This window comes from Lissotriton vulgaris, chromosome 10 (assembly GCF_964263255.1).
Source record: "Lissotriton vulgaris chromosome 10, aLisVul1.2, whole genome shotgun sequence".
Classification (NCBI taxonomy): Eukaryota; Metazoa; Chordata; class Amphibia; order Caudata; family Salamandridae; genus Lissotriton; species Lissotriton vulgaris.
Window position 1 is genome coordinate 534,890,816 of NC_141698.1, and position 27,351 is coordinate 534,918,166.

General features: G+C 42.6%; 29 non-coding genes across 29 annotated transcripts; all 29 read right to left on the bottom strand.

The window, feature by feature from the left end:
- Window positions 1–164: 164 nt before the first annotated feature.
- TRNAV-UAC (transfer RNA valine (anticodon UAC)) lies at window positions 165–234 on the bottom strand. Its single transcript has one exon. It is a non-coding gene; the product is annotated as a tRNA-Val (tRNA).
- Window positions 235–1,610: 1,376 nt separating this feature from the next.
- TRNAL-CAA (transfer RNA leucine (anticodon CAA)) lies at window positions 1,611–1,721 on the bottom strand. Its single transcript has 2 exons — window positions 1,685–1,721; window positions 1,611–1,656 (listed from the first exon to the last, which is right to left on the bottom strand). It is a non-coding gene; the product is annotated as a tRNA-Leu (tRNA).
- A 294-nt stretch (window positions 1,722–2,015) lies between these two features.
- Window positions 2,016–2,088, bottom strand: TRNAV-AAC (transfer RNA valine (anticodon AAC)). The gene has a single exon. It is a non-coding gene; the product is annotated as a tRNA-Val (tRNA).
- A 385-nt stretch (window positions 2,089–2,473) lies between these two features.
- TRNAP-AGG (transfer RNA proline (anticodon AGG)) lies at window positions 2,474–2,545 on the bottom strand. The gene has a single exon. It is a non-coding gene; the product is annotated as a tRNA-Pro (tRNA).
- Window positions 2,546–2,951: 406 nt separating this feature from the next.
- TRNAV-UAC (transfer RNA valine (anticodon UAC)) lies at window positions 2,952–3,024 on the bottom strand. Its single transcript has one exon. It is a non-coding gene; the product is annotated as a tRNA-Val (tRNA).
- A 384-nt stretch (window positions 3,025–3,408) lies between these two features.
- TRNAP-UGG (transfer RNA proline (anticodon UGG)) lies at window positions 3,409–3,480 on the bottom strand. Its single transcript has one exon. It is a non-coding gene; the product is annotated as a tRNA-Pro (tRNA).
- Window positions 3,481–4,399: 919 nt separating this feature from the next.
- TRNAL-CAA (transfer RNA leucine (anticodon CAA)) lies at window positions 4,400–4,511 on the bottom strand. The gene is made up of 2 exons: window positions 4,474–4,511; window positions 4,400–4,446 (listed from the first exon to the last, which is right to left on the bottom strand). It is a non-coding gene; the product is annotated as a tRNA-Leu (tRNA).
- A 293-nt stretch (window positions 4,512–4,804) lies between these two features.
- TRNAV-AAC (transfer RNA valine (anticodon AAC)) lies at window positions 4,805–4,877 on the bottom strand. Its single transcript has one exon. It is a non-coding gene; the product is annotated as a tRNA-Val (tRNA).
- Window positions 4,878–5,262: 385 nt separating this feature from the next.
- TRNAP-AGG (transfer RNA proline (anticodon AGG)) lies at window positions 5,263–5,334 on the bottom strand. The gene has a single exon. It is a non-coding gene; the product is annotated as a tRNA-Pro (tRNA).
- Window positions 5,335–5,740: 406 nt separating this feature from the next.
- TRNAA-UGC (transfer RNA alanine (anticodon UGC)) lies at window positions 5,741–5,813 on the bottom strand. The gene has a single exon. It is a non-coding gene; the product is annotated as a tRNA-Ala (tRNA).
- Window positions 5,814–7,200: 1,387 nt separating this feature from the next.
- Window positions 7,201–7,312, bottom strand: TRNAL-CAA (transfer RNA leucine (anticodon CAA)). The gene is made up of 2 exons: window positions 7,275–7,312; window positions 7,201–7,246 (listed from the first exon to the last, which is right to left on the bottom strand). It is a non-coding gene; the product is annotated as a tRNA-Leu (tRNA).
- Window positions 7,313–7,605: 293 nt separating this feature from the next.
- TRNAV-AAC (transfer RNA valine (anticodon AAC)) lies at window positions 7,606–7,678 on the bottom strand. Its single transcript has one exon. It is a non-coding gene; the product is annotated as a tRNA-Val (tRNA).
- Window positions 7,679–8,063: 385 nt separating this feature from the next.
- Window positions 8,064–8,135, bottom strand: TRNAP-AGG (transfer RNA proline (anticodon AGG)). The gene has a single exon. It is a non-coding gene; the product is annotated as a tRNA-Pro (tRNA).
- Window positions 8,136–8,541: 406 nt separating this feature from the next.
- Window positions 8,542–8,614, bottom strand: TRNAV-UAC (transfer RNA valine (anticodon UAC)). The gene has a single exon. It is a non-coding gene; the product is annotated as a tRNA-Val (tRNA).
- A 1,385-nt stretch (window positions 8,615–9,999) lies between these two features.
- Window positions 10,000–10,111, bottom strand: TRNAL-CAA (transfer RNA leucine (anticodon CAA)). Its single transcript has 2 exons — window positions 10,074–10,111; window positions 10,000–10,045 (listed from the first exon to the last, which is right to left on the bottom strand). It is a non-coding gene; the product is annotated as a tRNA-Leu (tRNA).
- Window positions 10,112–10,404: 293 nt separating this feature from the next.
- TRNAV-AAC (transfer RNA valine (anticodon AAC)) lies at window positions 10,405–10,477 on the bottom strand. Its single transcript has one exon. It is a non-coding gene; the product is annotated as a tRNA-Val (tRNA).
- Window positions 10,478–11,340: 863 nt separating this feature from the next.
- TRNAV-UAC (transfer RNA valine (anticodon UAC)) lies at window positions 11,341–11,413 on the bottom strand. The gene has a single exon. It is a non-coding gene; the product is annotated as a tRNA-Val (tRNA).
- Window positions 11,414–11,797: 384 nt separating this feature from the next.
- On the bottom strand, window positions 11,798–11,869 carry TRNAP-UGG (transfer RNA proline (anticodon UGG)). The gene has a single exon. It is a non-coding gene; the product is annotated as a tRNA-Pro (tRNA).
- Window positions 11,870–12,799: 930 nt separating this feature from the next.
- TRNAL-CAA (transfer RNA leucine (anticodon CAA)) lies at window positions 12,800–12,911 on the bottom strand. Its single transcript has 2 exons — window positions 12,874–12,911; window positions 12,800–12,846 (listed from the first exon to the last, which is right to left on the bottom strand). It is a non-coding gene; the product is annotated as a tRNA-Leu (tRNA).
- A 293-nt stretch (window positions 12,912–13,204) lies between these two features.
- Window positions 13,205–13,277, bottom strand: TRNAV-AAC (transfer RNA valine (anticodon AAC)). The gene has a single exon. It is a non-coding gene; the product is annotated as a tRNA-Val (tRNA).
- A 385-nt stretch (window positions 13,278–13,662) lies between these two features.
- Window positions 13,663–13,734, bottom strand: TRNAP-AGG (transfer RNA proline (anticodon AGG)). Its single transcript has one exon. It is a non-coding gene; the product is annotated as a tRNA-Pro (tRNA).
- Window positions 13,735–14,140: 406 nt separating this feature from the next.
- Window positions 14,141–14,210, bottom strand: TRNAV-UAC (transfer RNA valine (anticodon UAC)). Its single transcript has one exon. It is a non-coding gene; the product is annotated as a tRNA-Val (tRNA).
- Window positions 14,211–15,585: 1,375 nt separating this feature from the next.
- Window positions 15,586–15,697, bottom strand: TRNAL-CAA (transfer RNA leucine (anticodon CAA)). Its single transcript has 2 exons — window positions 15,660–15,697; window positions 15,586–15,631 (listed from the first exon to the last, which is right to left on the bottom strand). It is a non-coding gene; the product is annotated as a tRNA-Leu (tRNA).
- A 293-nt stretch (window positions 15,698–15,990) lies between these two features.
- Window positions 15,991–16,063, bottom strand: TRNAV-AAC (transfer RNA valine (anticodon AAC)). The gene has a single exon. It is a non-coding gene; the product is annotated as a tRNA-Val (tRNA).
- Window positions 16,064–16,448: 385 nt separating this feature from the next.
- Window positions 16,449–16,520, bottom strand: TRNAP-AGG (transfer RNA proline (anticodon AGG)). The gene has a single exon. It is a non-coding gene; the product is annotated as a tRNA-Pro (tRNA).
- A 406-nt stretch (window positions 16,521–16,926) lies between these two features.
- TRNAV-UAC (transfer RNA valine (anticodon UAC)) lies at window positions 16,927–16,999 on the bottom strand. The gene has a single exon. It is a non-coding gene; the product is annotated as a tRNA-Val (tRNA).
- Window positions 17,000–17,383: 384 nt separating this feature from the next.
- On the bottom strand, window positions 17,384–17,455 carry TRNAP-UGG (transfer RNA proline (anticodon UGG)). The gene has a single exon. It is a non-coding gene; the product is annotated as a tRNA-Pro (tRNA).
- Window positions 17,456–18,374: 919 nt separating this feature from the next.
- Window positions 18,375–18,486, bottom strand: TRNAL-CAA (transfer RNA leucine (anticodon CAA)). Its single transcript has 2 exons — window positions 18,449–18,486; window positions 18,375–18,421 (listed from the first exon to the last, which is right to left on the bottom strand). It is a non-coding gene; the product is annotated as a tRNA-Leu (tRNA).
- A 293-nt stretch (window positions 18,487–18,779) lies between these two features.
- Window positions 18,780–18,852, bottom strand: TRNAV-AAC (transfer RNA valine (anticodon AAC)). The gene has a single exon. It is a non-coding gene; the product is annotated as a tRNA-Val (tRNA).
- Window positions 18,853–27,351: the final 8,499 nt, after the last annotated feature.

Below are 27,351 nucleotides of genomic sequence, written 5' to 3' on the forward strand. Positions count from 1 at the left end.
AGCAAGCGAATGGCGCAAGCTATCGTCACTTCTCTTTTCGAGCTGTCACTGAGATCTCTGGAGCACACTACGTCAGGCTGGTGAGGAATAGACAGCCTCTATTATCTCAGCTTTCCTATAAAGTGAGCCAGTAAATGCAAACACTGTGAAAAACAGCAAGCTGCTGTTTCTGCCCGGTCTCGAACCAGGGACCTTTCGCGTGTAAGGCGAACGTGATAACCACTACACTACCTCAGGAATCTTGTTGGCATGTATTGGGTTGGAATGCACAGACTAAAGGCCAACGTCCTTGAAGCTCAAAGTTGGGCTCTCCTTACCCGGTCTCTCTTTCTTTGGAAGACAGGAATGAGGACCACTTTTTTTCCAAGAGGCGATTTGGAAACCATATCCTGAAATGACACTAGAAAAACACTTTGCATGTAATGTTCCTACACTGCTGGTCCAGCCCAGAAAAGCAGTTGCAATGAAGTCCTGCACTCCTTTATCATGTCAAAAGTGGAAAATAGCGTGCAGGGTAAGGAACCTTCTCGACATACACAGCGTCTTATAGCATTGAAAAGAAGAAAGGCTCCTATATGACAAGCAGCCTGAAAACTTCCACAGGATGGGCTCGTCCGGGATTTGAACACGGGACCTCTCGCACCCAAAGCGAGAATCATACCCCTAGACCAACGAGCCTGAGTGGCCAAGATACATTTTGAACAATTACTGAAGCGTCTTTCAGAAAATAGCAGGGCTATTTGGCTCGTCTCCCTATAAGTGAGCCACACAAAGTCATGTTTTCTCTCAAGTTGTTGTTTTTTCACTCCAGCAAGGAAGGGGGCAGCCAATCTCCTATCGGCCAGTGAGCAGTAAAAAGGCACAGATGAGAACAGCAAGCACTTTCTGGCACTTGTACTCCTCTGCAAGTCCTGGACCCTTGCTCCATAGACTTCCACACCAGAAGCAATGAAGGGCCCACCATTTCTTGCACCTGAGAAAGTGGTGTTTGATATTTGCATTCAAACGCGCTCGCTCAGCGCTCGATCAGGCTCGATCAGGCGAGATTTATATGAGTGGCTCACAGGCCTGAAACATTCACCTGGGAGACCCAGAGTAGCTGACTTCCCAGTATGGCCATTGTTGGGCGAGTCTCCTCCTTTCCTCCGACTCAATCTAGAATTGGCTGCAAATCACAAGAGGGAGTGCAATGTCCGTGTGTAGTGCCTACTCCCAGCTACCTCTCTGTCTTCCTTATGTAAATTAGAATTTGCAAGGGGGGACCATTGGCAATCTGCTCCTCCCACATAACCAGGAAGCCCTGTTGAACATGTCTGCCTGTGTTGTTCCAGGAACACTGCCTTCTCTGCCCAAAAGGTGGCAGGAGAGCCTCACAACAAATGATGGGATCAAATGCTTATTTCGAAACCCAGCATGGCAGTTACTGTGATGGAGTGCAAATGTAATGGAAGGTGTGCCTGAGGTGTCCCTTTCAGAAATACATGGAATTGTGATTGAGGGCCCAGCCTGGTGGATTTCTCTTTATTTACTACAGGTTCCTGCAAATATTGTGGTGTGTCTGGGGAATGCACTGCAAAAATTAGGAAGACTTAAGGGTGTAAAAGGGACCTTTTAAGAAGTGGGATTTGAACCCACGCCTCCATGAGGAGACCAGAAGGCTCAGCATCACTGAAGATCAAGCTCTCTTGAGTCTGGCGCCTTAGACCACTCGGCCATCCTGACGGCTCAGGGTGTGCTTAGTTCTGACTCTTCTGTCTGCACCTGCCAACGTTTCCACTTACAACGTTCACAGCAATGTCACAGGTGTAAAGGCCCCAACAATACAACATAGCTTAAATAAAATAAAAATAGGCCCAAGAACAACCCCCAGATGATCGATGGAGATCACTTTGTTTCGTCTGCAAAGGTAAAGAAATTTTCTCACGGCTCACTGTGTTCAAAGACCACCTCTTCTTAAACTTGCATTGAGATAATAAGGTTTTAGAGTGTGCACAAAAAAAGCATCCAATGCACAGTGTTTCTGCCCGGTCTCGAACCGGGGACCTTTCGCGTGTTAGGCGAACGTGATGACCACTACACTACAGAAACTACCTTGGTGCTTTCCACTGTTAGAGGAAAGTTTCTCTCAAGCCTTCACCCTACTTCTATTCTGCTGTATCAGCAGCGGCTCAGAATGTGCAGAACAAGTGTGAAAACCTCAGAGATATCATCCAACATGCTTGCAATTAGACGTATTCAAAACTCACTTGTGCAGGCATCGACAGGCAAATATCTGATGCCTAAATGCCAGCGAGTACAGCTTGGGAAAGCATCACCTGGGACACACTGAGACTAAGCAGGTAGGCAGATAAAGCATGGTGATCCATTTTTCTTCTGAGGTTAGAAATATGTTGTGCAACAATGCACCCAGTATAACGAGAAATAGTCAGGCATAGTGCAATTTTAGTAGGGTTTGTATGTTTACCTCTAAAAAGGGCTCGTCCAGGATTTGAACCCGGGACCTCTCGCACCCTAAGCGAGAATCATACCCCTAGACCAACGAGCCACGCAAGAGTCACCTCTGACACAGCTCCAGGGGTTAGTGGCAGCTAGCCAGTACATGCTGCTCTGTTCTGCAATATGATTGCTGTCTTTTTCATGACCGTCATCAAACAAGAAATTAAAAAGCCTCTGTCCTTCAGACAGTTTGTTTGCTTTAGGTGTCTGCTCGTGGTGAGGACAAGAGAAGCATTTCTGCTCTCATGCCTTGCTTTCATGAAGTAGGCCCACCCTACAGAGCAAAGTGCAAGCAAGCGAATGGCGCAAGCTATCGTCACTTCTCTTTTCGAGCTGTCACTGAGATCTCTGGAGCACACTACGTCAGGCTGGTGAGGAATAGACAGCCTCTATTATCTCAGCTTTCCTATAAAGTGAGCCAGTAAATGCAAACACTGTGAAAAACAGCAAGCTGCTGTTTCTGCCCGGTCTCGAACCAGGGACCTTTCGCGTGTAAGGCGAACGTGATAACCACTACACTACAGAAACAGCCACTACCTCAGGAATCTTGTTGGCATGTATTGGGTTGGAATGCACAGACTAAAGGCCAACGTCCTTGAAGCTCAAAGTTGGGCTCTCCTTACCCGGTCTCTCTTTCTTTGGAAGACAGGAATGAGGACCACTTTTTTTCCAAGAGGCGATTTGGAAACCATATCCTGAAATGACACTAGAAAAACACTTTGCATGTAATGTTCCTACACTGCTGGTCCAGCCCAGAAAAGCAGTCGCAACGAAGTCCTGCACTCCTTTATCATGTCAAAAGTGGAAAATAGCGTGCAGGGTAAGGAACCTTTTCGACATACACAGCGTCTTATAACATTGAAAAGAAGAAAGGCTCCTATATGACAAGCAGCCTGAAAACTTCCACAGGATGGGCTCGTCCGGGATTTGAACCCGGGACCTCTCGCACCCAAAGCGAGAATCATACCCCTAGACCAACGAGCCTGAGTGGCCAGGAGACATTTTGAACAATTTCTGAAGCATCTTTCAGAAAACAGCAGGGCTATTTGTCTCGTCTCCCTATAAGTGAGCCACACAAAGTCATGTTTTCTCTCAAGTTGTTTTTTCACTCCAGCAAGGAAGGGGGCAGCCAATCTCCTATCGGCCAGCGAGCAGAAAAAAGGCACAGATGAGAACAGCAAGCACTTTCTGGCACTTGTACTCCTCTGCAAGTCCTGGACCCTTGCTCCATAGACTTCCACACCAGAAGCAATGAAGGGCCCACCATTTCTTGTGCCTGAGAAAGAGGTGTTTGATATTTGGATTCAAACGCGCTCGCTCAGCGCTCGATCAGGCGAGATTTATATGAGTGGCTCACAGGCCTGAAACATTCACCTGGGAGACCCAGAGTGGCTGACTTCCCAGTATGGCCATTGTTAGGCGAGTCTCCTCCTTTTCTCCTGCCTCAATCTAGAATTGGCTGCAAATCACAAGAGAGAGTGCAATGTCCGTGTGTAGTGCCTACTCCCAGCTACCTCTCTGTCTTCCTTATGTAAATTAGAATTTGCAAGGGGGGACCATTGGCAATCTGCTCCTCCCACATAACCAGGAATCCCTGTTGAACATGTCTGCCTGTGTTGTTGCAGAGACAGTGCCTTCTCTGCCCAAAAGGTGGCAGGAGAGCCTCACAACAAATGATGGGATCAACTGCTTATTTCGAAACCCAGCATGGCAGTTACTGTGATGGAGTGCAAATGTAATGGAAGGTGTGCCTGAGGTGTCCCTTTCAGAAATACGTGGAATTGTGATTGAGGGCCCAGCCTGGTGGATTTCTCTTCATTTACTACAGGTTCCTGCAAATATTGTGGTGTGTGTGGGGAATGCACTGCAAAAATTAGGAAGACTTAAGGGTGTAAAAGGGACCTGTCAGAAGTGGGATATGAACCCACGCCTCCATGAGGAGACCAGTAGGCTCAGCATCACTGAAGTTCAAGCTCTCTTGAGTCTGGCGCCTTAGACCACTCGGCCATCCTGACGGCTCAGGGTGTGCTTAGTTCTGACTCTTCTGTCTGCACCTGCCAACGTTTCCACTTACAACGTTCACAGCAATGTCACAGGTGTAAAGGCCCCAACAATACAACATAGCTTAAACAAAATAAAAATAGGCCCAAGAACAACCCCCAGATGATGGATGGAGATAACTTTGTTTCGTCTTGCAAAGGTAAAGAAAGTTTCCCACGGCTCACTGTGTTCAAAGACCACCTCTTCTTAAACTTGCATTGAGATGATAAGGTTTTAGAGTGTGTTCATAAAAGCATCCAATGCACAGTGTTTCTGCCCGGTCTCGAACCGGGGACCTTTCGCTTGTTAGGCGAACGTGATGACCACTACACTACAGAAACTACCTTGGTGCTTTCTACAGTTAGAGGAAAGTTTCTCTCAAGCCTTCACCCTACTTCTATTCTGCTGTATCAGCAGCGGCTCAGAATGTGCAGAACAAGTGTGAAAACCTCAGAGATATCATCCAACATGCTTGCAAGTAGACGTATTCAAAACTCACTTGTGTAGGCATCGACAGGCAAATATCTGATGCCTAAATGCCAGCGAGTACAGCTTGGGAAAGCATCACCTGGGACACACTGAGACTAAGCAGGTAGGCAGATAAAGCATGGTGATCCATTTTTCTTCTGAGGTTAGAAATATGTTGTGCAACAATGCACCCAGTATAACGAGAAATAGTCAGGCATAGTGCAATTTTAGTAGGGTTTGTATGTTTACCTCTAAAAAGGGCTCGTCCGGGATTTGAACCCGGGACCTCTCGCACCCTAAGCGAGAATCATACCCCTAGACCAACGAGCCACGCAAGAGTCACCTCTGACACAGCTCCAGGGGTTAGTGGCAGCTAGCCAGTACATGCTGCTCTGTTCTGCAATATGATTGCTGTCTTTTTCATGACCGTCATCAAACAAGAAATTAAAAAGCCTCTGTCCTTCAGACAGTTTGTTTGCTTTAAGTGTCTGCTCGTGGTGAGGACAAGAGAAGCATTTCTGCTCTCATGCCTTGCTTTCATGAAGTAGGCCCACCCTACAGAGCAAAGTGCGAGCAAGCGAATGGCGCAAGCTATCGTCACTTCTCTTTTTGAGCTGTCACTGAGATCTCTGGAGCACACTACGTCAGGCTGGTGAGGAATAGACAGCCTCTATTATCTCAGCTTTCCTATAAAGTGAGCCAGTAAATGCAAACACTGTGAAAAACAGCAAGCTGCTGTTTCTGCCCGGTCTCGAACCAGGGACCTTTCGCATGCAAGGCGAACGTGATAACCACTACACTACAGAAACAGCCACTACCTCAGGAATCTTGTTGGCATGTATTGGGTTGGAATGCACAGACTAAAGGCCAACGTCCTTGAAGCTCAAAGTTGGGCTCTCCTTACCCGGTCTCTCTTTCTTTGGAAGACAGGAATGAGGACCACTTTTTTTCCAAGAGGCGATTTGGAAACCATATCCTGAAATGACACTAGAAAAACACTTTGCATGTAATGTTCCTACACTGCTGGTCCAGCCCAGAAAAGCAGTTGCAACAAAGTCCTGCACTCCTTTATCATGTCAAAAGTGGAAAATAGCGTGCAGGGTAAGGAACCTTCTCGACATACACAGCGTCTTATAGCATTGAAAAGAAGAAAGGCTCCTATATGACAAGCAGCCTGAAAACTTCCACAGGATGGGCTCGTCCGGGATTTGAACACGGGACCTCTCGCACCCAAAGCGAGAATCATACCCCTAGACCAACGAGCCTGAGTGGCCAAGATACATTTTGAACAATTACTGAAGCGTCTTTCAGAAAATAGCAGGGCTATTTGGCTCGTCTCCCTATAAGTGAGCCACACAAAGTCATGTTTTCTCTCAAGTTGTTGTTTTTTCACTCCAGCAAGGAAGGGGGCAGCCAATCTCCTATCGGCCAGTGAGCAGTAAAAAGGCACAGATGAGAACAGCAAGCACTTTCTGGCACTTGTACTCCTCTGCAAGTCCTGGACCCTTGCTCCATAGACTTCCACACCAGAAGCAATGAAGGGCCCACCATTTCTTGCACCTGAGAAAGTGGTGTTTGATATTTGCATTCAAACGCGCTCGCTCAGCGCTCGATCAGGCTCGATCAGGCGAGATTTATATGAGTGGCTCACAGGCCTGAAACATTCACCTGGGAGACCCAGAGTGGCTGACTTCCCAGTATGGCCATTGTTGGGCGAGTCTCCTCCTTTCCTCCGACTCAATCTAGAATTGGCTGCAAATCACAAGAGGGAGTGCAATGTCCGTGTGTAGTGCCTACTCCCAGCTACCTCTCTGTCTTCCTTATGTAAATTAGAATTTGCAAGGGGGGACCATTGGCAATCTGCTCCTCCCACATAACCAGGAAGCCCTGTTGAACATGTCTGCCTGTGTTGTTCCAGGAACACTGCCTTCTCTGTCCAAAAGGTGGCAGGAGAGCCTCACAACAAATGATGGGATCAAATGCTTATTTCGAAACCCAGCATGGCAGTTACTGTGATGGAGTGCAAATGTAATGGAAGGTGTGCCTGAGGTGTCCCTTTCAGAAATACATGGAATTGTGATTGAGGGCCCAGCCTGGTGGATTTCTCTTTATTTACTACAGGTTCCTGCAAATATTGTGGTGTGTCTGGGGAATGCACTGCAAAAATTAGGAAGACTTAAGGGTGTAAAAGGGACCTGTAAGAAGTGGGATTTGAACCCACGCCTCCATGAGGAGACCAGAAGGCTCAGCATCACTGAAGATCAAGCTCTCTTGAGTCTGGCGCCTTAGACCACTCGGCCATCCTGACGGCTCAGGGTGTGCTTAGTTCTGACTCTTCTGTCTGCACCTGCCAACGTTTCCACTTACAACGTTCACAGCAATGTCACAGGTGTAAAGGCCCCAACAATACAACATAGCTTAAATAAAATAAAAATAGGCCCAAGAACAACCCCCAGATGATCGATGGAGATCACTTTGTTTCGTCTGCAAAGGTAAAGAAATTTTCTCACGGCTCACTGTGTTCAAAGACCACCTCTTCTTAAACTTGCATTGAGATAATAAGGTTTTAGAGTGTGCACAAAAAAAGCATCCAATGCACAGTGTTTCTGCCCGGTCTCGAACCGGGGACCTTTCGCGTGTTAGGCGAACGTGATGACCACTACACTACAGAAACTACCTTGGTGCTTTCCACTGTTAGAGGAAAGTTTCTCTCAAGCCTTCACCCTACTTCTATTCTGCTGTATCAGCAGCGGCTCAGAATGTGCAGAACAAGTGTGAAAACCTCAGAGATATCATCCAACATGCTTGCAATTAGACGTATTCAAAACTCACTTGTGCAGGCATCGACAGGCAAATATCTGATGCCTAAATGCCAGCGAGTACAGCTTGGGAAAGCATCACCTGGGACACACTGAGACTAAGCAGGTAGGCAGATAAAGCATGGTGATCCATTTTTCTTCTGAGGTTAGAAATATGTTGTGCAACAATGCACCCAGTATAACGAGAAATAGTCAGGCATAGTGCAATTTTAGTAGGGTTTGTATGTTTACCTCTAAAAAGGGCTCGTCCAGGATTTGAACCCGGGACCTCTCGCACCCTAAGCGAGAATCATACCCCTAGACCAACGAGCCACGCAAGAGTCACCTCTGACACAGCTCCAGGGGTTAGTGGCAGCTAGCCAGTACATGCTGCTCTGTTCTGCAATATGATTGCTGTCTTTTTCATGACCGTCATCAAACAAGAAATTAAAAAGCCTCTGTCCTTCAGTCAGTTTGTTTGCTTTAAGTGTCTGCTCGTGGTGAGGACAAGAGAAGCATTTCTGCTCTCATGCCTTGCTTTCATGAAGTAGGCCCACCCTACAGAGCAAAGTGCAAGCAAGCGAATGGCGCAAGCTATCGTCACTTCTCTTTTCGAGCTGTCACTGAGATCTCTGGAGCACACTACGTCAGGCTGGTGAGGAATAGACAGCCTCTATTATCTCAGCTTTCCTATAAAGTGAGCCAGTAAATGCAAACACTGTGAAAAACAGCAAGCTGCTGTTTCTGCCCGGTCTCGAACCAGGGACCTTTCGCGTGTAAGGCAAACGTGATAACCACTACACTACAGAAACAGCCACTACCTCAGGAATCTTGTTGGCATGTATTGGGTTGGAATGCACAGACTAAAGGCCAACGTCCTTGAAGCTCAAAGATGGGCTCTCCTTACTCGGTCTCTCTTTCTTTGGAAGACAGGAATGAGGACCACTTTTTTCCAAGAGGGGATTTGGAAACCATATCCTGAAATGACACTAGAAAAACACTTTGCATGTAATGTTCCTACACTGCTGGTCCAGCCCAGAAAAGCAGTTGCAACGAAGTCCTGCACTCCTTTATCATGTCAAAAGTGGAAAATAGCGTGCAGGGTAAGGAACCTTCTCGACATACACAGCGTCTTATAGCATTGAAAAGAAGAAAGGCTCCTATATGACAAGCAGCCTGAAAACTTCCACAGGATGGGCTTGTCCGGGATTTGAACCCGGGACCTCTCGCACCCAAAGCAAGAATCATACCCCTAGACCAACGAGCCTGAGTGGCCAAGAGACATTTTGAACAATTACTGAAGCGTCTTTCAGAAAATAGCAGGGCTATTTGGCTCGTCTCCCTATAAGTGAGCCACACAAAGTCATGTTTTCTCTCAAGTTGTTGTTTTTTCACTCCAGCAAGGAAGGGGGCAGCCAATCTCCTATCGGCCAGTGAGCAGTAAAAAGGCACAGATGAGAACAGCAAGCACTTTCTGGCACTTGTACTCCTCTGCAAGTCCTGGACCCTTGCTCCATAGACTTCCACACCAGAAGCAATGAAGGGCCCACCATTTCTTGCACCTGAGAAAGTGGTGTTTGATATTTGCATTCAAACGCGCTCGCTCAGCGCTCGATCAGGCTCGATCAGGCGAGATTTATATGAGTGGCTACAGGCCTGAAACATTCACCTGGGAGACCCAGAGTGGCTGACTTCCCAGTATGGCCATTGTTGGGCGAGTCTCCTCCTTTCCTCTGACTCAATCTAGAATTGGCTGCAAATCACAAGAGGGAGTGCAATGTCCGTGTGTAGTGCCTACTCCCAGCTACCTCTCTGTCTTCCTTATGTAAATTAGAATTTGCAAGGGGGGACCATTGGCAATCTGCTCCTCCCACATAACCAGGAAGCCCTGTTGAACATGTCTGCCTGTGTTGTTCCAGGAACACTGCCTTCTCTGCCAAAAAGGTGGCAGGAGAGCCTCACAACAAATGATGGGATCAAATGCTTATTTCGAAACCCAGCATGGCAGTTACTGTGATGGAGTGCAAATGTAATGGAAGGTGTGCCTGAGGTGTCCCTTTCAGAAATACATGGAATTGTGATTGAGGGCCCAGCCTGGTGGATTTCTCTTTATTTACTACAGGTTCCTGCAAATATTGTGGTGTGTCTGGGGAATGCACTGCAAAAATTAGGAAGACTTAAGGGTGTAAAAGGGACCTGTCAGAAGTGGGATTTGAACCCACGCCTCCATGAGGAGACCAGAAGGCTCAGCATCACTGAAGATCAAGCTCTCTTGAGTCTGGCGCCTTAGACCACTCAGCCATCCTGACGGCTCAGGGTGTGCTTAGTTCTGACTCTTCTGTCTGCACCTGCCAACGTTTCCACTTACAACGTTCACAGCAATGTCACAGGTGTAAAGGCCCCAACAATACAACATAGCTTAAATAAAATAAAAATAGGCCCAAGAACAACCCCCAGATGATCGATGGAGATAACTTTGTTTCGTCTTCAAAGGTAAAGAAATTTTCTCACGGCTCACTGTGTTCAAAGACCACCTCTTCTTAAACTTGCATTGAGATAATAAGGTTTTAGAGTGTGCACAAAAAAAGCATCCAATGCACAGTGTTTCTGCCCGGTCTCAAACCGGGGACCTTTCGCGTGTTAGGCGAACGTGATGACCACTACACTACAGAAACTACCTTGGTGCTTTCTACTGTTAGAGGAAAGTTTCTCTCAAGCCTTCACCCTACTTCTATTCTGCTGTATCAGCAGCGGCTCAGAATGTGCAGAACAAGTGTGAAAACCTCAGAGATATCATCCAACATGCTTGCAATTAGACGTATTCAAAACTCACTTGTGCAGGCATCGACAGGCAAATATCTGATGCCTAAATGCCAGCGAGTACAGCTTGGGAAAGCATCACCTGGGACACACTGAGACTAAGCAGGTAGGCAGATAAAGCATGGTGATCCATTTTTCTTCTGAGGTTAGAAATATGTTGTGCAACAATGCACCCAGTATAACGAGAAATAGTCAGGCATAGTGCAATTTTAGTAAGGTTTGTATGTTTACCTCTAAAAAGGGCTCGTCCGGGATTTGAACGCGGGACCTCTCGCAACCTAAGCGAGAATCATACCCCTAGACCAACGAGCCACGCAAGAGTCACCTCTGACACAGCTCCAGGGGTTAGTGGCAGCTAGCCAGTACATGCTGCTCTGTTCTGCAATATGATTGCTGTCTTTTTCATGACCGTCATCAAACAAGAAATTAAAAAGCCTCTGTCCTTCAGACAGTTTGTTTGCTTTAAGTGTCTGCTCGTGGTGAGGACAAGAGAAGCATTTCTGCTCTCATGCCTTGCTTTCATGAAGTAGGCCCACCCTACAGAGCAAAGTGCGAGCAAGCGAATGGCACAAGCTATCGTCACTTCTCTTTTCGAGCTGTAACTGAGATCTCTGGAGCACACTACGTCAGGCTGGTGAGGAATAGACAGCCTCTATTATCTCAGCTTTCCTATAAAGTGAGCCAGTAAATGCAAACACTGTGAAAAACAGCAAGCTGCTGTTTCTGCCCGGTCTCGAACCAGGGACCTTTCACGTGTAAGGCGAACGTGATAACCACTACACTACAGAAACAGACACTACCTCAGGAATCTTGTTGGCATGTATTGGGTTGGAATGCACAGACTAAAGGCCAACGTCCTTGAAGCTCAAAGTTGGGCTCTCCTTACCCGGTCTCTCCTTCTTTGGAAGACAGGAATGAGGACCACTTTTTTTCCAAGAGGCGATTTGGAAACCATATCCTGAAATGACACTAGAAAAACACTTTGCATGTAATGTTCCTACACTGCTGGTCCAGCCCAGAAAAGCAGTTGCAACGAAGTCCTGCACTCCTTTATCATGTCAAAAGTGGAAAATAGCGTGCAGGGTAAGGAACCTTCTCGACATACACAGCGTCTTATAGCATTGAAAAGAAGAAAGGCTCCTATATGACAAGCAGCCTGAAAACTTCCACAGGATGGGCTCGTCCGGGATTTGAACCCGGGACCTCTCGCACCCAAAGCGAGAATCATACCCCTAGACCAACGAGCCTGAGTGGCCAAGAGACATTTTGAACAATTACTGAAGCGTCTTTCAGAAAATAGCAGGGCTATTTGGCTCGTCTCCCTATAAGTGAGCCACACAAAGTCATGTTTTCTCTCAAGTTGTTGTTTTTTCACTCCAGCAAGGAAGGGGGCAGCCAATCTCCTATCGGCCAGTGAGCAGTAAAAAGGCGCAGATGAGAACAGCAAGCACTTTCTGGCACTTGTACTCCTCTGCAAGTCCTGGACCCTTGCTCCATAGACTTCCACACCAGAAGCAATGAAGGGCCCACCATTTCTTGCACCTGAGAAAGTGGTGTTTGATATTTGCATTCAAACGCGCTCGCTCAGCGCTCGATTAGGCTCGATCAGGCGAGATTTATATGAGTGGCTACAGGCCTGAAACATTCACCTGGGAGACCCAGAGTGGCTGACTTCCCAGTATGGCCATTGTTGGGCGAGTCTCCTCCTTTCCTCCGACTCAATCTAGAATTGGCTGCAAATCACAAGAGGGAGTGCAATGTCCGTGTGTAGTGCCTACTCCCAGCTACCTCTCTGTCTTCCTTATGTAAATTAGAATTTGCAAGGGGGGACCATTGGCAATCTGCTCCTCCCACATAACCAGGAAGCCCTGTTGAACATGTCTGCCTGTGTTGTTCCAGGAACACTGCCTTCTCTGCCAAAAAGGTGGCAGGAGAGCCTCACAACAAATGATGGGATCAAATGCTTATTTCGAAACCCAGCATGGCAGTTACTGTGATGGAGTGCAAATGTAATGGAAGGTGTGCCTGAGGTGTCCCTTTCAGAAATACATGGAATTGTGATTGAGGGCCCAGCCTGGTGGATTTCTCTTTATTTACTACAGGTTCCTGCAAATATTGTGGTGTGTCTGGGGAATGCACTGCAAACATTAGGAAGACTTAAGGGTGTAAAAGGGACCTGTCAGAAGTGGGATTTGAACCCACGCCTCCATGAGGAGACCAGTAGGCTCAGCATCACCGAAGATGAAGCTCTCTTGAGTCTGGCGCCTTAGACCACTCGGCCATCCTGACGGCTCAGGGTGTGCTTAGTTCTGACTCTTCTGTCTGCACCTGCCAACGTTTCCACTTACAACGTTCACAGCAATGTCACAGGTGTAAAGGCCCCAACAATACAACATAGCTTAAACAAAATAAAAATAGGCCCAAGAACAACCCCCAGATGATGGATGGAGATAACTTTGTTTCGTCTTGCAAAGGTAAAGAAAGTTTCCCACGGCTGACTGTGTTCAAAGACCACCTCTTCTTAAACTTGCATTGAGATGATAAGGTTTTAGAGTGTGTTCATAAAAGCATCCAATGCACAATGTTTCTGCCCGGTCTCGAACCGGGGACCTTTCGCGTGTTAGGCGAACGTGATGACCACTACACTACAGAAACTACCTTGGTGCTTTCTACTGTTAGAGGAAAGTTTCTCTCAAGCCTTCACCCTACTTCTATTCTGCTGTATCAGCAGCGGCTCAGAATGTGCAGAACAAGTGTGAAAACCTCAGAGATATCATCCAACATGCTTGCAATTAGACGTATTCAAAACTCACTTGTGCAGGCATCGACAGGCAAATATCTGATGCCTAAATGCCAGCGAGTACAGCTTGGGAAAGCATCACCTGGGACACACTGAGACTAAGCAGGTAGGCAGATAAAGCATGGTGATCCATTTTTCTTCTGAGGTTAGAAATATGTTGTGCAACAATGCACCCAGTATAACGAGAAATAGTCAGGCATAGTGCAATTTTAGTAGGGTTTGTATGTTTACCTCTAAAAAGGGCTCGTCCGGGATTTGAACCCGGGACCTCTCGCACCCTAAGCGAGAATCATACCCCTAGACCAACGAGCCACGCAAGAGTCACCTCTGACACAGCTCCAGGGGTTAGTGGCAGCTAGCCAGTACATGCTGCTCTGTTCTGCAATATGATTGCTGTCTTTTTCATGACCGTCATCAAACAAGAAATTAAAAAGCCTCTGTCCTTCAGACAGTTTGTTTGCTTTAAGTGTCTGCTCGTGGTGAGGACAAGAGAAGCATTTCTGCTCTCATGCCTTGCTTTCATGAAGTAGGCCCACCCTACAGAGCAAAGTGCGAGCAAGCGAATGGCGCAAGCTATCGTCACTTCTCTTTTCTAGCTGTCACTGAGATCTCTGGAGCACACTACGTCAGGCTGGTGAGGAATAGACAGCCTCTATTATCTCAGCTTTCCTATAAAGTGAGCCAGTAAATGCAAACACTGTGAAAAACAGCAAGCTGCTGTTTCTGCCCGGTCTCGAACCAGGGACCTTTCGCGTGTAAGGCGAACGTGATAACCACTACACTACCTCAGGAATCTTGTTGGCATGTATTGGGTTGGAATGCACAGACTAAAGGCCAACGTCCTTGAAGCTCAAAGTTGGGCTCTCCTTACCCGGTCTCTCTTTCTTTGGAAGACAGGAATGAGGACCACTTTTTTTCCAAGAGGCGATTTGGAAACCATATCCTGAAATGACACTAGAAAAACACTTTGCATGTAATGTTCCTACACTGCTGGTCCAGCCCAGAAAAGCAGTTGCAACGAAGTCCTGCACTCCTTTATCATGTCAAAAGTGGAAAATAGCGTGCAGGGTAAGGAACCTTCTCGACATACACAGCGTCTTATAGCATTGAAAAGAAGAAAGGCTCCTATATGACAAGCAGCCTGAAAACTTCCACAGGATGGGCTCGTCCGGGATTTCAACACGGGACCTCTCGCACCCAAAGCGAGAATCATACCCCTAGACCAACGAGCCTGAGTGGCCAAGATACATTTTGAACAATTACTGAAGCGTCTTTCAGAAAATAGCAGGGCTATTTGGCTCGTCTCCCTATAAGTGAGCCACACAAAGTCATGTTTTCTCTCAAGTTGTTGTTTTTTCACTCCAGCAAGGAAGGGGGCAGCCAATCTCCTATCGGCCAGTGAGCAGTAAAAAGGCACAGATGAGAACAGCAAGCACTTTCTGGCACTTGTACTCCTCTGCAAGTCCTGGACCCTTGCTCCATAGACTTCCACACCAGAAGCAATGAAGGGCCCACCATTTCTTGCACCTGAGAAAGTGGTGTTTGATATTTGCATTCAAACGCGCTCGCTCAGCGCTCGATCAGGCTCGATCAGGCGAGATTTATATGAGTGGCTCACAGGCCTGAAACATTCACCTGGGAGACCCAGAGTGGCTGACTTCCCAGTATGGCCATTGTTGGGCGAGTCTCCTCCTTTCCTCCGACTCAATCTAGAATTGGCTGCAAATCACAAGAGGGAGTGCAATGTCCGTGTGTAGTGCCTACTCCCAGCTACCTCTCTGTCTTCCTTATGTAAATTAGAATTTGCAAGGGGGGACCATTGGCAATCTGCTCCTCCCACATAACCAGGAAGCCCTGTTGAACATGTCTGCCTGTGTTGTTCCAGGAACACTGCCTTCTCTGCCCAAAAGGTGGCAGGAGAGCCTCACAACAAATGATGGGATCAAATGCTTATTTCGAAACCCAGCATGGCAGTTACTGTGATGGAGTGCAAATGTAATGGAAGGTGTGCCTGAGGTGTCCCTTTCAGAAATACATGGAATTGTGATTGAGGGCCCAGCCTGGTGGATTTCTCTTTATTTACTACAGGTTCCTGCAAATATTGTGGTGTGTCTGGGGAATGCACTGCAAAAATTAGGAAGACTTAAGGGTGTTAAAGGGACCTGTAAGAAGTGGGATTTGAACCCACGCCTCCATGAGGAGACCAGAAGGCTCAGCATCACTGAAGATCAAGCTCTCTTGAGTCTGGCGCCTTAGACCACTCGGTCATCCTGACGGCTCAGGGTGTGCTTAGTTCTGACTCTTCTGTCTGCACCTGCCAACGTTTCCACTTACAACGTTCACATCAATGTCACAGGTGTAAAGGCCCCAACAATACAACATAGCTTAAATAAAATAAAAATAGGCCCAAGAACAACCCCCAGATGATCGATGGAGATCACTTTGTTTCGTCTGCAAAGGTAAAGAAATTTTCTCACGGCTCACTGTGTTCAAAGACCACCTCTTCTTGAACTTGCATTGAGATAATAAGGTTTTAGAGTGTGCACAAAAAAAGCATCCAATGCACAGTGTTTCTGCCCGGTCTCGAACCGGGGACCTTTCGCGTGTTAGGCGAACGTGATGACCACTACACTACAGAAACTACCTTGGTGCTTTCCACTGTTAGAGGAAAGTTTCTCTCAAGCCTTCACCCTACTTCTATTCTGCTGTATCAGCAGCGGCTCAGAATGAGCAGAACAAGTGTGAAAACCTCAGAGATATCATCCAACATGCTTGCAATTAGACGTATTCAAAACTCACTTGTGCAGGCATCGACAGGCAAATATCTGATGCCTAAATGCCAGCGAGTACAGCTTGGGAAAGCATCACCTGGGACACACTGAGACTAAGCAGGTAGGCAGATAAAGCATGGTGATCCATTTTTCTTCTGAGGTTAGAAATATGTTGTGCAACAATGCACCCAGTATAACGAGAAATAGTCAGGCATAGTGCAATTTTAGTAGGGTTTGTATGTTTACCTCTAAAAAGGGCTCGTCCAGGATTTGAACCCGGGACCTCTCGCACCCTAAGCGAGAATCACACCCCTAGACCAACGAGCCACGCAAGAGTCACCTCTGACACAGCTCCAGGGGTTAGTGGCAGCTAGCCAGTACATGCTGCTCTGTTCTGCAATATGATTGCTGTCTTTTTCATGACCGTCATCAAACAAGAAATTAAAAAGCCTCTGTCCTTCAGACAGTTTGTTTGCTTTAGGTGTCTGCTCGTGGTGAGGACAAGAGAAGCATTTCTGCTCTCATGCCTTGCTTTCATGAAGTAGGCCCACCCTACAGAGCAAAGTGCAAGCAAGCGAATGGCGCAAGCTATCGTCACTTCTCTTTTCGAGCTGTCACTGAGATCTCTGGAGCACACTACGTCAGGCTGGTGAGGAATAGACAGCCTCTATTATCTCAGCTTTCCTATAAAGTGAGCCAGTAAATGCAAACACTGTGAAAAACAGCAAGCTGCTGTTTCTGCCCGGTCTCGAACCAGGGACCTTTCGCGTGTAAGGCGAACGTGATAACCACTACACTACAGAAACAGACACTACCTCAGGAATCTTGTTGGCATGTATTGGGTTGGAATGCACAGACTAAAGGCCAACGTCCTTGAAGCTCAAAGTTGGGCTCTCCTTACCCGGTCTCTCTTTCTTTGGAAGACAGGAATGAGGACCACTTTTTTTCCAAGAGGCGATTTGGAAACCATATCCTGAAATGACACTAGAAAAACACTTTGCATGTAATGTTCCTACACTGCTGGTCCAGCCCAGAAAAGCAGTTGCAACGAAGTCCTGCACTCCTTTATCATGTCAAAAGTGGAAAATAGCGTGCAGGGTAAGGAACCTTCTCGACATACACAGCGTCTTATAACATTGAAAAGAAGAAAGGCTCCTATATGACAAGCAGCCTGAAAACTTCCACAGGATGGGCTCGTCCGGGATTTGAACCCGGGACCTCTCGCACCCAAAGCGAGAATCATACCCCTAGACCAACGAGCCTGAGTGGCCAGGAGACATTTTGAACAATTTCTGAAGCATCTTTCAGAAAACAGCAGGGCTATTTGTCTCGTCTCCCTATAAGTGAGCCACACAAAGTCATGTTTTCTCTCAAGTTGTTTTTTCACTCCAGCAAGGAAGGGGGCAGCCAATCTCCTATCGGCCAGCGAGCAGAAAAAAGGCACAGATGAGAACAGCAAGCACTTTCTGGCACTTGTACTCCTCTGCAAGTCCTGGACCCTTGCTCCATAGACTTCCACACCAGAAGCAATGAAGGGCCCACCATTTCTTGCGCCTGAGAAAGAGGTGTTTGATATTTGGATTCAAACGCGCTCGCTCAGCGCTCGATCAGGCGAGATTTATATGAGTGGCTCACAGGCCTGAAACATTCACCTGGGAGACCCAGAGTGGCTGACTTCCCAGTATGGCCATTGTTAGGCGAGTCTCCCCCTTTTCTCCTGCCTCAATCTAGAATTGGCTGCAAATCACAAGAGAGAGTGCAATGTCCGTGTGTAGTGCCTACTCCCAGCTACCTCTCTGTCTTCCTTATGTAAATTAGAATTTGCAAGGGGGGACCATTGGCAATCTGCTCCTCCCACATAACCAGGAATCCCTGTTGAACATGTCTGCCTGTGTTGTTGCAGAGACAGTGCCTTCTCTGCCCAAAAGGTGGCAGGAGAGCCTCACAACAAATGATGGGATCAACTGCTTATTTCGAAACCCAGCATGGCAGTTACTGTGATGGAGTGCAAATGTAATGGAAGGTGTGCCTGAGGTGTCCCTTTCAGAAATACGTGGAATTGTGATTGAGGGCCCAGCCTGGTGGATTTCTCTTCATTTACTACAGGTTCCTGCAAATATTGTGGTGTGTGTGGGGAATGCACTGCAAAAATTAGGAAGACTTAAGGGTGTAAAAGGGACCTGTCAGAAGTGGGATATGAACCCACGCCTCCATGAGGAGACCAGTAGGCTCAGCATCACTGAAGATCAAGCTCTCTTGAGTCTGGCGCCTTAGACCACTCGGCCATCTTGACGGCTCAGGGTGTGCTTAGTTCTGACTCTTCTGTCTGCACCTGCCAACGTTTCCACTTACAACGTTCACAGCAATGTCACAGGTGTAAAGGCCCCAACAATACAACATAGCTTAAACAAAATAAAAATAGGCCCAAGAACAACCCCCAGATGATGGATGGAGATAACTTTGTTTCGTCTTGCAAAGGTAAAGAAAGTTTCCCACGGCTCACTGTGTTCAAAGACCACCTCTTCTTAAACTTGCATTGAGATGATAAGGTTTTAGAGTGTGTTCATAAAAGCATCCAATGCACAGTGTTTCTGCCCGGTCTCGAACAGGGGACCTTTCGCTTGTTAGGCGAACGTGATGACCACTACACTACAGAAACTACCTTGGTGCTTTCTACTGTTAGAGGAAAGTTTCTCTCAAGCCTTCACCCTACTTCTATTCTGCTGTATCAGCAGCGGCTCAGAATGTGCAGAACAAGTGTGAAAACCTCAGAGATATCATCCAACATGCTTGCAATTAGACGTATTCAAAACTCACTTGTGCAGGCATCGACAGGCAAATATCTGATGCCTAAATGCCAGCGAGTACAGCTTGGGAAAGCATCACCTGGGACACACTGAGACTAAGCAGGTAGGCAGATAAAGCATGGTGATCCATTTTTCTTCTGAGGTTAGAAATATGTTGTGCAACAATGCACCCAGTATAACGAGAAATAGTCAGGCATAGTGCAATTTTAGTAGGGTTTGTATGTTTACCTCTAAAAAGGGCTCATCCGGGATTTGAACCCGGGACCTCTCGCACTCTAAGCGAGAATCATACCCCTAGACCAACGAGCCACGCAAGAGTCACCTCTGACACAGCTCCAGGGGTTAGTGGCAGCTAGCCAGTACATGCTGCTCTGTTCTGCAATATGATTGCTGTCTTTTTCATGACCGTCATCAAACAAGAAATTAAAAAGCCTCTGTCCTTCAGACAGTTTGTTTGCTTTAAGTGTCTGCTCGTGGTGAGGACAAGAGAAGCATTTCTGCTCTCATGCCTTGCTTTCATGAAGTAGGCCCACCCTACAGAGCAAAGTGCGAGCAAGCGAATGGCGCAAGCTATCGTCACTTCTCTTTTCGAGCTGTCACTGAGATCTCTGGAGCACACTACGTCAGGCTGGTGAGGAATGGTATTCACCTGTTACAACGCATTTTTTACAACGCAGTACTGTTACAACGCATCTTTTACAACGCAGGTACTGTTACAACGCATACATTTACAACTTATACTGTTACAACGCAGGTACAGTTACAACGCAGGTACTTTTACAACGCATATATATGTATATGTATGTATATAAATATAATTTTTATATATATTTTATTTTAAAATAGGTTAGATTGTAGTAATTTTAAAATATTAAAATGTTTATTTAATAATTGTAAAATAATGTATAAATCAAAAGAAAAGTTTTTTTGTAAATAATTATATATAGATAATTATATATTTATTTTAGTAAAAATTTGTGTATATGTATGTATTTAAATATAATTTTTATATATATTTTATTTTAAAATAGGTTAGATTGTAGTAATATAAAAATATTAAAATGTATAATTAATAATTGTAAAATAATGTATTAATCAAAAGAAAAGTATTTTTTGTAAATAATTATATATAGATAATTATATATCTATTTTAGTAAAAATTTGGGTATTATAAATTTTAATAATTATAAGATATATATTTTAATATAGTATTTATTTTATTGATTATTTTTGGAATTTGTTTATTATATTTATTTTGGTATTAATAATTTATATGTTCATTGAAATTTAATATTGTATAATATAAATATAGGAATGTTTATTTAATTATTGTAAAATAATGTATTATTGGGTATTATAAATTTTAATAATTAAAAGATATATATTTTAATATAGTATTTATTTAATTGATTATTTTAGGAATTTGTTTATTACATTTATTTTGGTATTAATAATTTATATGTTCATTGAAATTTAATATTGAATAATATAAATATAGGAATGTATATTTAATTATTGTAAAATAATGTATTAAACAAATGTATAGTTTTTTTGTAAAAAATTATATCTCTATTTTATCTAATTATATATCTATTTTAGTATAAATTTGGGTAGCAAAAAATTTAATTATTAAAAGATATATATTTTATTTTAGTATTGGTTTTATTCATTACTTTAGTATTTTGTTTATTATTATTTTTTGTATTGGAGTATTAATTAATATTTATATATTAATAATAATAAATTGTTTAAATATATTTGAAAAATATTTAAATAATATTACTTTTGTTTTATTTTGAATTTTAAAAATTATTATATATGAATATATGTTTATTTTCTTTTATTTATGATATTAAAAATATATTGGAAAAAGTTTATTTTTTATTATAGTTTAATTAAATTTAAATAAAATGTTTTCAAACTTTAGACTTTATTAAGTATAATGTTTATTGAAGAAATTAATTTATAATTGATTTTGTTTGTGATATACTTATATTAATGTTTCCGTTCCCACGCTTTACCATTGATTTCTATGGATACATTTGTCCTTCATTTATTTTCATGATACATCTAGATATGTAGAGCGGTTCGGAATTAAAGCAAAGGAAACGAAAGGAAAGAGGAGGAAAAAAGCGGAACAGAAAGAAGAAAACAGGTATAGTAAGGAAGTATATATTTTACATTATATTATAAAAGTTAAGATACATTATATGAAATAAATAAAAACTAAGAGATATGTTTTTGATAGTAAAAATAAGTTTTTATCACATATAAAATATATTAAAAAATTCATCAGTTTTTTTTACATTTTATGTATATTTTTGAAAATTTTAATATATACATGTAATCATATATAAAAAAAATATTTATTTACAATTTGTATTATATTACAATGTACAGTAGTCCTTTGTTTATTGTTGCAGCATATCCTGACGTTATTACGTATACGCGTGCGTCGTCGGCCATTTTGTTGGTTACCGGAGCTGGAAGCAGCAGGAAGCAGCAGGACGCTGAACTACGATCAGGTAGGAAAACAATTTAATACTAACTAATAAAGTAAAATAATAAAAGATTTACATTTATTGTAAGGATAAGTTAAGTAGAGGTTGCTCGAAATAAAAAAAATGTTAAAAAAACAACATGTCGCTACTCGTATTATTAGAATATGCCGATGTTGGGTCGGTGGGCGTGGGGAACATCGGTAAATATAATTAAAGTAAGATTTACTTGAATTGTTAGCATGAAAACTTGAAAAAGGGTTTAGAAAAGTATAACAAATATTTCAAAATGTATTTATGTATGCAAAGTATTAAAATGCATTTTCGAGTGATATTACAGTTTGGAAATATGGAGTTTGAGAAAGTTAGTTGCTATGTTGTTAAAATATTATATGAATGTTAATAAAGATATTTCCATTGTTTTCTTGGTGCTTTTTTGAAACAAATTTGTATTTACAGAAGATTTTGATCTAGGGTTTATTTGCGAATAATCGATTGTCTGATTGATTATATTGGTTACATTTTAGTTGTTTTGTATACATTTTGGAAAAATTATAGCTTTGTTTTTTCTTAGAAAATATGAAAGCCAAAATTTTGGTGCCTTTGTATATTCTGCTTAATTAGTTTTAAAGGCACAATTGATGTTTATTGATTTGTATTTAATTAAGTAGAAGTCTGTATTTTTGGTATCAGGAGGAGTAGAGAATTTTGAATTTATAAAAATAGGTTATGTAGAATAATAAAGATGACAAGGTTAGATTGTTTGTCACTTTCTGAAGCCTAAAAAGAAAAATTAAAAATAATTTTTCAATGTTTGGTCAAATGTTGTAGGAATTAGCACTTGAAGTGGAAATATGGAAATATCAATATTTTGGATACATAAATATTTTAATCATTTATTTTATGGTGTGGTTTTGATAGAAGAGTTTTCGGTAAAATTGAAAATGCATTTTTTGTATTTGCACTGTAATTTTCTATTATTTAAAAATGCAGTCCCAAAATTTATTTTTTGGGAAAATATTGGTTCTGCTATTTCTTTTAAAGTCTTATGTGATTCAAAAATTAAAAAAATATCTCATGTAAGGGATTTATTTTTGAAAAAATAGTTAAAAAATAAAAACGAGGAAAAATGACCCAACATCAAATTTTAAAAAATGTTTTAGGAAAAATGTTTTAACGAATTCAAATTAGAAAAATATTTAATTTTGGTAGAAGCAGGAAAGTAATGTAAATAATTGTTTAAAAAGAAAGGATGTTAGCTAGATTCTCAAGGTAATCTAAAGCCACACACAACGAAAATTGTTGTAATAGTGCCAATAGTCGTTCAGACATATCCTTAGTTCTTTGGGTAATCCGTGAGTTTAGACTACCAGTGAGAGTTTGTGAAAGTCTCATTTCTTGGAAACTTTGCTCCTTCTTCAAAGTTTCCAGAAATGAATAGAAATTAGGGTGGGGTTTACCAATTACATGATTGAAGGAGTTATGCCATCCCTCAATGGCATTATTTGTTTTTGCCTCTCCCTCTAGGCAACTCGAATAACAGTTCCACCACTGCACATGGAAACGTGGCTTCCTCCTGCGACCCGATCTGCCTAGGTGTCCAATCCATGTGTCTTCCATATAATTTAAAATGGGTGCCAATTTATCTTCGTTTGTTAAATAATAATCTGATTCTGTAATTGCAGTGTAGTACTCGTCTACACTTTCGGGAGGGACAAAACAAAGAGCAGTTAATTTTTTTAATTCGACTTGTAGTTTGCTGTCCGTTGAGTATTCAGTAACTAAGGGTGTTTTTTGTAATTTACGCCAGAATGCCTGGGAAAAGTGGAAAAAACACCCTTGAATTTGGGTATCCGTGTACAGTTTGGTGATCACATTGATCATACTCAATTCAAAATCGATAATAATTTTCCTAGGACTTTGGTTTGTTTTGGATTTAATCACAGATAATAATTCTGTGTAAGTTGCTGAAGTCTTATCAGGCAGCAAACTATATACTAGGGGTATTACACTATTATTAATTTTGCCATGAATAGTATAAATTTGGGTGAATGGATGGGGCGTGCTTTTAAACGTCCCATCCATCATCCAAATTTCACTTGATTCAAGTTTAACAAGGTTGCGTGGGGTGCTAAAAATTAAGATGCGCTTAAGAGGGTTTTCGTTGTCATGCAGGAGGAAAGGTTCATTAGAAAAAGTTATAGTAAGTTCAGGAGGAATATTGATATCAGAAAAGGTATGAGGTGTGTTTGTTTGAGTATTACTTGCCTGCTTTTGTCTTTGTATAATTCTTCGCAAATTATGAACGTTGGGAATATTGCTAGCAATATGAGTAGGGACATGTTGTGCAACCTGTCTCAAAATTGATCCAGTGGATTCATTGGAGGTGCTTGCAATAGCTTTCATCTCATTCACAGTTTCTCTAACATCAACTTCCATTGCAGAGGCAGAGTGGTTATGGTCAGTTGTCCTTACAATAATATCATTGACCGTAACCGCTCTGCCGCTGCAACGAGTTGTATGGTATTGCACGCATCTCCAATGAATCCGTGGATTACTTAACCTATCCTTACAATAAATGTAACCTTGGTGAGCTAGTAATTGTTTTCCTTTTCTGGATGGGATATATTTAGCAGTTTGTTGTTGTGAAGACATTTTCTGAAAAGAAAAAATGATTGTTTTAATATTTGAAATATAGAAATAGAAAACAAAGAATTTGTATGCAGTTTTCATTTTGCTAAACTCTGATTATTGTTTATTTCTACTGCATCTAGTAATTTTACATGTTTATTCACTTGGTAGCACTTTACTTATTGCTGTAATTACCAGTAGTTTGAATACTAAGTTAGGCATTTTCACTATCGTGCACTTTCTCTTCTGTTGCAGTTATCGGTAGTTGGAATAGTAATGTAGGCCTTTTGACTATCCAGCACTTTCCTTACTGTAGCACTTAGTCGGAGTTGGAATAGTAATTTACATCTGTTGAGTATCTTGCACTTTCCCTACTGTAGCAGTTAGTCGGAGTTGGAATAGTAATTTACATCTGTTGAGTATCCTGCACTTTCCCTACTGTAGCACTTAGTCGGAGTTGGAATAGTAATTTACACCTCTAGACTATCCAGCACTTTCCCTTCTGTTGCACTTACCAGGAGTTGGAATAGTAATTTGCACCTCTACACTATCCAGCACTTTCCCTACTGTTGCACTTTCCAGGATTTGGAATAGTAATTTATACCTCTAGACTATCAAGCACTTTCCCTACTGTTGCACTTACCAGGAGTTGGAATATTAATTTACACCTCTACACTATCCAGCACTTTCCCTACTGTAGCACTTAGTCGGAGATGGAATAGTAATCTACACCTCTACACTATCCTGCACTTTCCCTACTGTTGCACTTTCCAGGAGTTGGAATAGTAATTTATACCTCTGCACTATCCTGCACTTTCCTTACTGTAGCACTTAGTCGGAGTTGGAATAGTAATTTACACCTCTAGACTATTCTGCACTTTCCCTACTGTTGCACTTTCCAGGAGTTGGAATAGTAATTTACACCTCTACACTATCCAGCACTTTCCCTACTGTAGCACTTAGTCGGAGTTGGAATAGTAATTTACACCTCTAGACTATCCAGCACTTTCCCTTCTGTTGCACTTACCAGGAGTTGGAATAGTAATTTGCACCTCTACACTATCCAGCACTTTCCCTACTGTTGCACTTTCCAGGATTTGGAATAGTAATTTATACCTCTAGACTATCAAGCACTTTCCCTACTGTTGCACTTACCAGGAGTTGGAATATTAATTTACACCTCTACACTATCCAGCACTTTCCCTACTGTAGCACTTAGTCGGAGATGGAATAGTAATCTACACCTCTAGACTATCCTGCACTTTCCCTACTGTTGCACTTTCCAGGAGTTGGAATAGTAATTTATACCTCTGCACTATCCTGCACTTTCCTTACTGTAGCACTTAGTCGGAGTTGGAATAGTAATTTACACCTCTAGACTATTCTGCACTTTCCCTACTGTTGCACTTTCCAGGAGTTGGAATAGTAATTTACACCTCTACACTATCCAGCACTTTCCCTACTGTAGCACTTAGTCGGAGTTGGAATAGTAATTTACATCTGTTGAGTATTCTGCACTTTCCCTACTGTTGCACTTTCTAGGAGTTGGAATAGTAATTTACACCTCTAGACCATCCAGCACTTTCCCTACTGTAGCACTTAGTCGGAGATGGAATAGTAATTTACACCTCTAGACTATCCTGCACTTTCCCTACTGTTGCACTTTCCAGGAGTTGGAATAGTAATTTATACCTCTACACTATCCAGCACTTTCCCTACTGTAGCACTTAGTCGGAGTTGGAATACTAATTTACATCTGTTGAGTATTCTGCACTTTCCCTACTGTTGCACTTTCCAGGAGTTGGAATAGTAATTTACACCTCTACACTATCCAGCACTTTCCCTACTGTAGCACTTAGTCGGAGTTGGAATAGTAATTTACATCTGTTGAGTATTCTGCACTTTCCCTACTGTTGCACTTTCCAGGAGTTGGAATAGTAATTTACACCTCAAGACTATCCAGCACTTTCCCTATTGTTGCACTTACCAGGAGTTGGAATATTAATTTACACCTTTACACTATCCAGCACTTTCCCTACTGTAGCACTTTCCAGGAGTTGGAATAGTAATTTACACCTCTAGACTATTCAGCACTTTTCCTACTGTTGCACTTACCAGGAGTTGGAATATTAATTTACACCTCTAGACTATCCTGCACTTTCTCTACTGTTGCACTTACCAGGAGTTGGAATAGTAATTTACACCTGATGACTATCCAGCACTTTCCATACTGCAGCACTTAGTTGGAGTTGGAATAGTAATTTACATCTGTTGACTTTCCTGCACTTTCTCTACTGTTGCACTTACCAGGAGTTGGAATAGTAATTTACACATTTACACTATCCAGCACTTTCCCTACTGTAGCACTTTCCAGGAGTTGGAATAGTAATTTACACTTCTAGACTATCCAGCACTTTCTCTACTGTTGCACTTTCCAGGAGTTGGAATAGTAATTTACACCTCTAGACTATCCAGCACTTTCTCTACTGTTGCACTTACCAGGAGTTGGAATAGTAATTGACGCCTCTTTAATATACAGCACTTTCCCTACTGTAGCACTTACTAGGAGTTGTGATAATAATTTGCACTTGTACATTTCACAAAACTTTATTCAGTGCTGTGTTTACCTAGAAGTGAAATTTCTAGCTGTTCATATATACTATGTGTTATTCATTACTGCTTATGCATGATTTATATATGTATGAGGAAAACTGTATTTCACTTACTCTTAGTGTTTTTGATCTTTACTTTGAAGAAATGTGTCCTGGTGTCCTTGTGTCGGTTTTCTTCGAGGTTTCTTAAGTTTTGGTTAGATGGAGTCCTTAAACAAATAAAAATATGTGTGAAAATGTGTGACACATAATTTTTGAGGAGACTGATTTTCATGTTTTCTTCACAGGCATGAGGTATCATATTGAAGTTTACTTTACCACTTTCTCTGCACTTTATTTATAGCAGTACTAATGTAAAGAGAGAAATGCAATTTTGGTGTCTGGATTCCACAGTCCTTTGTGTATTGTAGTATTTACATGTATCTGGGATAGCACATGACAACTGTACAGTTTCCTGCACTTTCACTACTGTAGCACCTACCAGGAAAAGCAATGATAATGTAAGCTTCTAGAGTATCCTGCACTTTCACTACTGTTGCACTTACCAGGGTTTGGAATAGTAATTTATACCTCTCGAAAATCTAGCACTTTCTCTACTGTAGCACTTAGT